This window comes from Protopterus annectens, chromosome 4.part1 (assembly GCF_019279795.1).
Source record: "Protopterus annectens isolate FY-2018-M chromosome 4.part1, PAN1.0, whole genome shotgun sequence".
NCBI classification, from domain to species: Eukaryota; Metazoa; Chordata; order Ceratodontiformes; family Protopteridae; genus Protopterus; species Protopterus annectens.
In genome coordinates this window covers 523986086-523995437 of record NC_056734.1, presented here as the reverse complement: position 1 = coordinate 523995437, position 9352 = coordinate 523986086, and the positions used below count along the sequence as shown (strand labels likewise).

The window sequence follows — 9352 nt, the reverse complement described above, 5'->3', positions numbered from 1 at the left end:
GAATAGGGCCAATGAGGCACTCTGCTTTACATGTATGGGCAGTCTATTCTAGAGTCTGGGGAGTCTCTGGGTCAGGAACCTATCCCTCCAGCATGTTTTGTTCATTGTGATGATAAGGTTTAGATCCCTGGAGCATGTGGCTCTGAGGGGTTGGGATTTCTTTAAGTGGAGCATGTCCAACAGCTCAGGGTTTGACGTGGCCTTGTATGTTAAGCAGAGATTGCCTCTGAGTAGACGATATGCCACAGAGTATAGCTGGAGTTTTTTTAGACGGTCAGCATATGGCATCTGCTTTAGGCCTGTGATTCTTTTAGTGAGGTATTTCTGTGGCCTTTCCAGCTGTTGCAGATGTCTTGAGAGGTACATACCAAACGGGGCATTATATTCTATAATGGGTCTAATGAGGGATGAGTACAGTGGGACAATGACCTCCTTTTTTCTAGATGAAAAGCCCTTAGTGATGAGGTGTGCCACATAGAAGGATTTCCTGACTGTTGTGGTGATGTGGTTATCGAAAGTGAGACCACTGACCACCTGTGTCCCTAAGTCTCTCATCACACCTTTGATGTTTAGTGTCCTGCCACCTATGTGGTAATTCATGGGTACATGTTTTTTTTCCAAAGGGGATAACTATACATTTCTTGGCATTAAGCTTGAGCCCATGGCTCCGGCACCAGGCATCTGTTTCTGTAAGGCCCTTTTGTAGAATATCCACATCATTTGGGGATTTGGACTTGAACTAGGTTTCTGTGACAATGCACATATCAATGCATTCTAGCATAAGGAGTGCCTGTAGGTAGTGGAGTTTTTTGTTAAAGCTCCTAGCAGCAAAACCTTTATGTCTTCCAGATTCTGTTATCTTATGTTGGATAGTTTTGAAGACTGACACTGCCTAAAAGAGGCACTATGAGGACGGGCAAGGTTTTAGTAAATATATGAAAACCTTGGAGAGAGAGAAGCAGGCCTTCTCTGGTAAAGTAGTTTGGACTGTCAATCATCTCCTTCCAGGCTGATACATACTGGACCCTCCTTTGAATGACACCAGAAGATAAGCCAGTTGTTGACATATATAATCCTTTGTTTGCATTGTGGCATCATTGTCAGTGATGGCAAAATGCTGCTTGAGGCTAGGTATCATACCTGCCTCTGATACATATTCCAAGAGCTCCAGCATGTCTCCCTTCATATAGTCATTTACTCCCACCTGTACTATGACTGCATCATGTGTGCACTTGTGGTACAAGAACTTGAGTGCCTGTGTGATTTGTCAGATCCTAGCACTTGAGACTCAGCTGACCATGATCATCTCCTTGCACAGCCAAGTGAGGTGTGCACCAGTGTGTCTCACTATGGAGTAACCTTTAACCGATATATTGATGGTCTTGAGATTTGCCTTATGAGCTTTTGAGTTGAGAAATTGTGAGCCTTAGATGCAAAATTTCATGATCCCAGATTCGCAAAGTAGATGCATCGAGAACATTGTACAAATAATATATTTGATAACACCAGGCAAAGCAAGACCTTTTAGTATGCTACAGAGCAGATTGTTCTGAATGAATATCATGGTGTATAGTCAATGTTATTAAGATGGCGAGGTGAACATGGAAAGAGAGTAATGACTGGAGGAAGATACATTGTTATAGAGATCAATATTTGAGCTAGCTCTTTATAACATATTTGTAGCTAATATAACAAGGACAGTGGACAGCAGAATTCTCTTTACTGAGGATGCCTAAACTAGTAAAATACCCAGGCGCACCTGGCAGTTCTAACAGACTTCATTTCTGTGAATTTGTGCATAGCTGATATAGCAGAGTTAAAATTCCTGGCTGTGATTCTATTACCATCTGATATACCAAACTGATTAAGTACACTTTTTTGCAACTCGATTTGCACTGTACTGTATTTATATATTTGCTTTATTATTTCTATTGATTGCACTGCTTGTTTCTTAGGGTAGCTCTGTAGCTAGTTTCAGGTGGGGGTTGTTGAGCCAGCCCATCTTAGGTGTTAGTCATTGCTGAGGTGTATTTTCTGTGTTGCACTTCTAGTACAGACTTCATTTCTGTGAATTTGTACAGAGCTGATATAGCAGAGCTAAAATCCCTGGCTGTGTTGGATTCTATTACCATCTGATATACCAAACTGCTAAGTACATTTTTTTTTGCAACGTGATTTGCACTGTACTGTGTTCAAGTGCTTTTATTCTGCTGCATTTATGACTGCTTGTTAGTAGCCTGATTAAGTTTATCTGTTATTCTAAACATCTTAGCTTTGGTTTTAGCACTTGTGCTTTAGGCCAGTTACTTTACATTTAAGAAGGTTCTTGTGGTCTACACTCTTGTGGACAAACCTTTATCAAAACCCTCTATCCAGAAGTCCACCCAAGCATTCAGAACACTATGTCTGGACAATTCCTATCAGTTTCTCCTGCCAGCCTGGTCAACATGGGCATACTCAGACAGTGTAGCAACTGCCTTATGTTTACTGACAGCTCTCTTCTCCTAGCACATAAGTCTTCCACCTGTGAGAAATACATGTACATCAGTAACTTGGAGTCCATGCTCTGTCACGCCACAGTCAGTACTCCTGACAAAGAGGAGATTGCCAACACAAACACCACACAACCCACATCACATAGCCAAGCATAACACCCACCCACCTATGCAGAGGTCCTCAATAAAAACTTACCTAAACAGCAGAGACCTCCAAAACACACTCACAAACATTCCAAACACAACACATCACAGACAGCAGACAACACACCAGTGCCTCACAAACACAGCCTATAAGGCATAACAATAAACCAACACAGCCCGTAAGGCATAACAAAAAACCAAACATACTAGTCACTGGTGACTCAGTTTTGAGACACACCGATGTCCCTCTCACCAGGCTCGACAAGGAGAAGGTCACTGTCAGTTGTGTGTCTGGTGGCAGAATCCGCCACATCACGCACGCACTTAAGTCTCTCCACAACAAGTACAAGTACAACTCTCTCATTGTCCATGTTGGTGGCAATGACTTGAGATGTACCTCCCTGGACTATATTAAGACAGGCATGATTGAACTTTCAGAGTATGCTTTCCAGGCAGGTATGACCCTAGCCCTAAGCAGCATCCTATCTTCATCAAGAATGATAACACAATAGCAACAAAAAATAATTGACTTTAACAACTGGCTTAGTTTCTGGTGTCATTCCAAGGGGATCCAGTATCTGTCTGCCTGGGATGACATGTTCTGCAGGCCTTGATGCTTTGCCAGAGATGGCCTTCACCTGTCACCACTGGGTATCCAGATCCTGGCCTAGGCTCTCGCCTTCCCCATTGTGCATTTTTTAGGTGGTGTCCCAAAGACAAACCTTCCAACATAAAAAATCTGTCCAACAGCAAATTGAAGGTCAAGCTGCTTAACGCTAGGAGCCTTAACCTGAAAATAGACTCATTGGAGGCTCTCCTTGCACTGGAAGATACCAATGTCTGTGTGGCCATGGAAACTCGGTTCAGGGCTGTGGAGAACACCCCTGCCTTACCAAGCTCTACCTCATTCCACATATTCAAACCCCAAAATGAGGTCAGGAAGACTAAGGGTGGTGGAGTCTCTATCTTCATTAAGGAAAGGCACACCTCCAGACTGGTTTGCCAACATGTCACACTAGAACTACTCCAGGTGCAACTGACAGTTGGTAAGACACCCATTCAAGTTATAGCTAGTTATAGACCCCCCCTCCATGACTCAGGACACCCACTACTCTTACCTGCATCTACTTGACTCCATCAAGGTATCCCCAACACCCTGATCCTTGGTGACTACAACTACCCCCACCACAGACTGGGTGAACTATTCTTGCACTAATGCATTCTATCAATGATTCCTTAACTTGATCAACTCTAATGCACTGGAGCAGCTCATCTCATCCCCACAAGGGGAGATAACATTCTGGACTTGGTTCTCACCAACATGGATGACCACTGCAGCACTCCCATAGTATGGTCATCCATGGTGAGATCAGATCATCGGAATGTCTCATTCAAAATTTCTAACCCACCCAACCCCCACCCACCCCATCCGTAATCAAGCTACAAAACTTCTCAAAAGCTGACTACAACCTACTAAGGAAGGGTATCAGTAGCTTTACACCACCTCCCCCCACAGAGGATGCAGACAACTATGCTGAACAGTATGCCAGTGCAGTATACAAGCACCTGTACAACTGCATGGACTCAGCCATACCCGACAGAATTACAATGTGCTCTTCAAGGAAACACAAACCTGTTTGGTGGACATCCTCTATTAACAGGCTTTACAACAAAATAAAGAAACTGTTGTCCAAGGGTAAAAAAGGAACATATTCCAAATTGGGAAAACTCCCTCCTTAGCCTCAACAAGCAAATTAGATCACTAGTGAAAACCTCCAAGGCCAATTATGAATCAAAACTAGCCTTCAAAACAAAGGGAAATCATAAAGTTTTCTTCAGTTATGTCAGGGACCTTTGTGGCAAGTCCAGGTTTGTTCTGAATTAGTACTTACCAGTATCTCTTACACTGATCTTGTTGACTTAGCCAACTTGCTAGCAGATAGGTTCAGCACAAACTTCACCACCCTGTCCCCCAAAGGTCCTTTCAACATCCCCGATACTTGTCCCACACCTCACATCTCCATAGATCAAGTGTTGCAGGCCCTATCCAAGGCAAAGAACACAGCTTCCATGGGACCTGACAGTATCCCAGGATGTATTCTGCACCATCTCCAGCAAGAACTGGCTTCACCATTGAGCACTCTATTCAACCACAGCCCAAGTACAGGCTTCATTCCAGCAGAGTGGAGAACTGCCATTGTCATCCCCTTGCACAAAGGTGCTGCCACTACTTACCCTGCAAACTATCACCCCATTAGCTTGACAAGTCTGATCTGTAAAGCCATGGAGCATATTATTATGGATCTCATAAACAAGGACATAGGCAATATCTAAGCACTTGACCCCACAAAGTTCAGATTCATCAAGGGCAGATCTTTCCTGTTGAACCTGGTTGACTTCTTTGAGACTGTCATCAAGGCCCTGGATAAAAGAAAGTCAGTGCATACAGCTTACCTTGACTTGGCCAAGGCCTTTGACACAATCCCCCACTTGAGCATTTTCGAAAAGCTAACACAACTTGGTGTAAATCCCTATCTCATCAGGTGGGTGGCCAACTGGCTCACTGACAGGACCCTCAAAGTCAAAATAGGCACCTCCAACTCCAATAGCAGACCTGTCACTAGTGGAGTTCCCCAGGGATCTGTCCTGGGACCCCTACTATTTGGCATCTATTTCTCAGAGGTCCAGGCAAAGACAAAAGGCCTGTGGCTGACCACGTTTGTAGGCGACTGTAAGTTGGGTGCTGTCGTTGACTCCCCAAACGATGTTACCATACTGCAAGTGGATCTAACAGCAACTAATGACTGGTGCCAAAGTCATGGCCTCAAGCTAAATCCAAAAAAATGTATCATCATACCATTTTGCAAAAACAAGACCCCATACTGATTACCACATCAACGGCAACCCCCTAAGCACACAACCTGTGGTGAGAGACCTGGGCACTCAGGTAGATAACAACCTCACATTCGACCATCATGTAGCGGCGGAGGTCAGAAAAGCCTTTTTCTTGGTTCATCTCATAAATAAAGGGATTGTATCTAGAAAAAATGAGGTTATTACCTCACTATACTCTCCTCTCTTTAGACCAATAATTGAGTATAACGCCCAGTTTGGGATGTATCTCTGCAAACATCTGCAGCAACTGGAAAGGCCACTGAAATACCTCAAAAAGAGAATCCATGGCCTCCAACATCTGTCCTATGCAGACAGGCTCAAATCAATATCACTCTACTCAGTATCATACAGATTTTTCAGGGGTGATCTGAGTCTCGCCTACAAAGCAATTGCGGACCCTGCCCTACTAGAGATGCTCCATATCCATAAGTCTAACTCCTCACATTACCCACTCAAAAGACCTTAATCTAATATGCGACATCAACAAAACCTGCTGGAGAGACAGGTTTGTCTCCCAGAGGCTGCCCTGTCTCTGGAATAGACTTTCCATACACATCAAACAGAGTACCTCGCTGACCCTCTTCAAGTGCAACCTTGATGAATGGATGGGAAACCACAAATTTGTCCTGGGGTTCCACCTGTAACCCTCATTGACAGGGGTGACAGGTGCTGACTGAGGTTTCTTTTTAGGGATAAACACTTGACTAGGTTTGTAAGGGCCCCAGGGCCATTAGTCTAGTAAATTTCTATGATCCTATGATCCTATAAGCTCACAGGTGGCTGCTAGGATTTATAACAAGGAAGTAGAAAGTTATGTTCTTTTAGTGTGGATGGGTTATACTTTTCTCAGGCTCTAATGAATGGATTTAAAAAACTCGACAAAGAAATACATCGAAGAGTGCTCAACAGCCAAAGACAAAAGTCATGCAGCACAATGTGAACAGGCTATGGGGACATTTTGAGGGTATGACCTCTAGGAATGCAAACAACATTCTTATGCTGCACATGATAGTGATAAAATCAGTACAAGAATTCTATACGCATTTCTGGAAACTGTTGAAAAGGAAATCAGGCATGGGGACAGAGTGCAGGGGAAAGCTACTAAACAGATGGTATAGGGACAGGAGCATGAAGAAATGTTAAAGGGATTAGACATGTACACTTAGGTGAGAGGAAAGGAAATGCTGAACTTCATATGATGTCATTTTATAGCTCTGGAAGTTAAGTGACGTTACTCTGTAAGGGTACAACAGTAAGGAAAACGAAGCACGGGTTGCAGCTGGAAGATAATGAAATCAATTAGCACTTTAAGGAAGTGCTGTTTTGTAGAGAAGTTGGTGAAGCTTTGGCATGACTTACTGGAGAAAGTGAAGGATAGATCAATAGTATGATAACAGACAACATGGGATAGGTAGATTGTGGACAGGGATAGTGGACAGGGAGGCTTCTGAGGGCTAGCTGAAACAGTGAAACATACCTGATAGACCTCAAAGCTCTTTCCTGGAGTTTGTATCTTTTTACTAGCTGCATTGCTTTGGTCCAGGCATACCCAAATCCTTTCAGTTTATTGTATCTTTGAATCTCAAGCCTTTAGTACCACTTTAATCTTTATATGGAATTCTAACTTACTAGCATGGCAGATATAGTGAATTATTCAGCCTGCATTTTTGTGTTTTCTATGCTGTTTACAAACATGCACCTGTTCTGATCTCAGTACAGATTTTCACCCATCTACACTCTATTACATATTTACTTGGCTTTCTTTTTTGCAGGTTCTTTCTAAAAAAAGTCTATATCAATGTTTCATCTCCAAAGCTCCTGTTTACACTTATCAAGGGCACCAGAACATGTCAGAGATTTGGGATGCATGACTAGGCTTAAAAAGGCTCTTGTGGTTGTTAGCCTAGTAAACACCTATGAACATGCTTACTGTGACATATCTTGATATGCAGCTGTCCCGTCCTACGGTAGAAAATATGAAATAAATATGTGTACAACATGTCTGTCACTTACCTTCTAAAGCAATACTTTGGAAAGATAGACTCTCTGCCCAGAGAACCAGCTATAGCCTCTGCTATTGTGTGGCAGTGTGTGTGTGTGTGTGTGTGTATGTGTGTGTGTGTGTGTGTGTGTGTGTGTGTGTGTGTGTGTGTGTGTGTGTGTGTGTGTGTGTGTGTGTGTGTGTGTGTGTGTGTGTGTGTGTGTCTGTCCCCATGTGCAAAATGGGAAAAAGTGTTGAGGATGGATGGTGGGGCACACACACACACACACACACACACACACACACACACACACACACACATATATATATATATATATATATATATATATATATATATATATATATATTGGATCTGGACACATGCTCGACTAGCATATGTCCTAATCACAAAACATTGAACGCACATACACGAAAGCGCTTAACATCGAAAAGCGCTTCTGTGTATGTGTGCCTGTTTCATAGATCGGACTACAGTGCGGGTAAGGGAGAATTCCCTTTTCCCCATTGTAGTGTGATCTCAGAGTGAGAATATTAAAGCAGGAACGTAGATTTTTTTTTTTGAACTACACATACACGGAAGCGCTTTTCGATGTCAAGTGCTTTCGTGTATGTGTGTTTGATGTTTTGTGATTTGGACACGTGCTAGACTATATATATATATATATATATATATATATATATATATATATATATATATATATATATATATATATATATATATATATCAATACCTAACTGAGTAAAGGCTCAACAAAATAAGTAAAACTATGACTAAAGAACTTTTAGTTATTAAACGGAGAAACAAAAAAACACTCATAGGCTGAACTGATGCTTAAGTGCTTTCATCCTTTATTGATCATTCGTTAGTCATATATATATATATATATATATATATATATATATATATATATATATATATATATATATATATATATATATATATATCTCTGGGTCTACGTTGAATAAACAAAATTACATTTCTCCGAAATGTAATTTCTCGAGCCTGGTTTTCCGAAAGTGCATTCATCCGAAAATTCACTTTCATGAAAAACTGATTCAACGAAAACCAAAAAAAACCCACTAACACTGCGCACCCCACACCCCTGCAACATATTTATTCTAACTCCAAGATTGCACTACAGTGGGGAAAATGGAATATTACCTTATCCCCACTGTGCTGTGATCAACAACAGCAAGCTCACTTGCTGTTTGTTAAAATGTTTTTTCGCGAAAGTGCATTTTAGGATGAATGCACTTTCAGAAAAATGGGCTCTTGAAATTACATTTCGAAGAAATGTAATTTTGGTGGGTTGAGGTAGACCCATATATATATATATATATATATATATATATATATATATATATATATATATATATGTTATGTGCTGTGCCTGCATGTAATATGGGGGTGGGGTATTTCTGTGGGCATGTACCCATGTACAGTATGGTGTGTATGTTCTTGCTTTGTTTTTTTCCCCAAAACACATCTTTATTCAGGATTAACAGAATAATATCGCTTCTCCATAAAAAAAACTACTGATTAATACAAACGAGAGACTTAATCAGCACAAAACTGTATCAGCCTTTTTTCATTGCAGCAGGAGTATCACATATACAGATATTCATATTCTGTTTCAATTCACGGAGGACATTAATTATCAGAGTTTTAAAATGCAATTTCTTTAGGTATGAACTTAATTTTTACATTTTCAGACAACTTAATATTTGATTCCAATTATCTTAATTGTAAAATAGCCCTTCTAGGAGTTTTTTCTGTTTCCCTCAAGAGTTATATTTCATGTCAGCTGTACTTTAT

At 41.3% G+C, this 9352-nt stretch overlaps 1 protein-coding gene across 1 annotated transcript in view; it reads right to left on the bottom strand.

Annotated features, from left to right (window-relative positions):
- SNED1 (sushi, nidogen and EGF like domains 1) overlaps positions 1–9352 on the bottom strand; it is a 1598911-nt gene that overhangs the window by 499677 nt on the left and 1089882 nt on the right. The gene's annotated exons all lie outside the window — the stretch shown is intronic.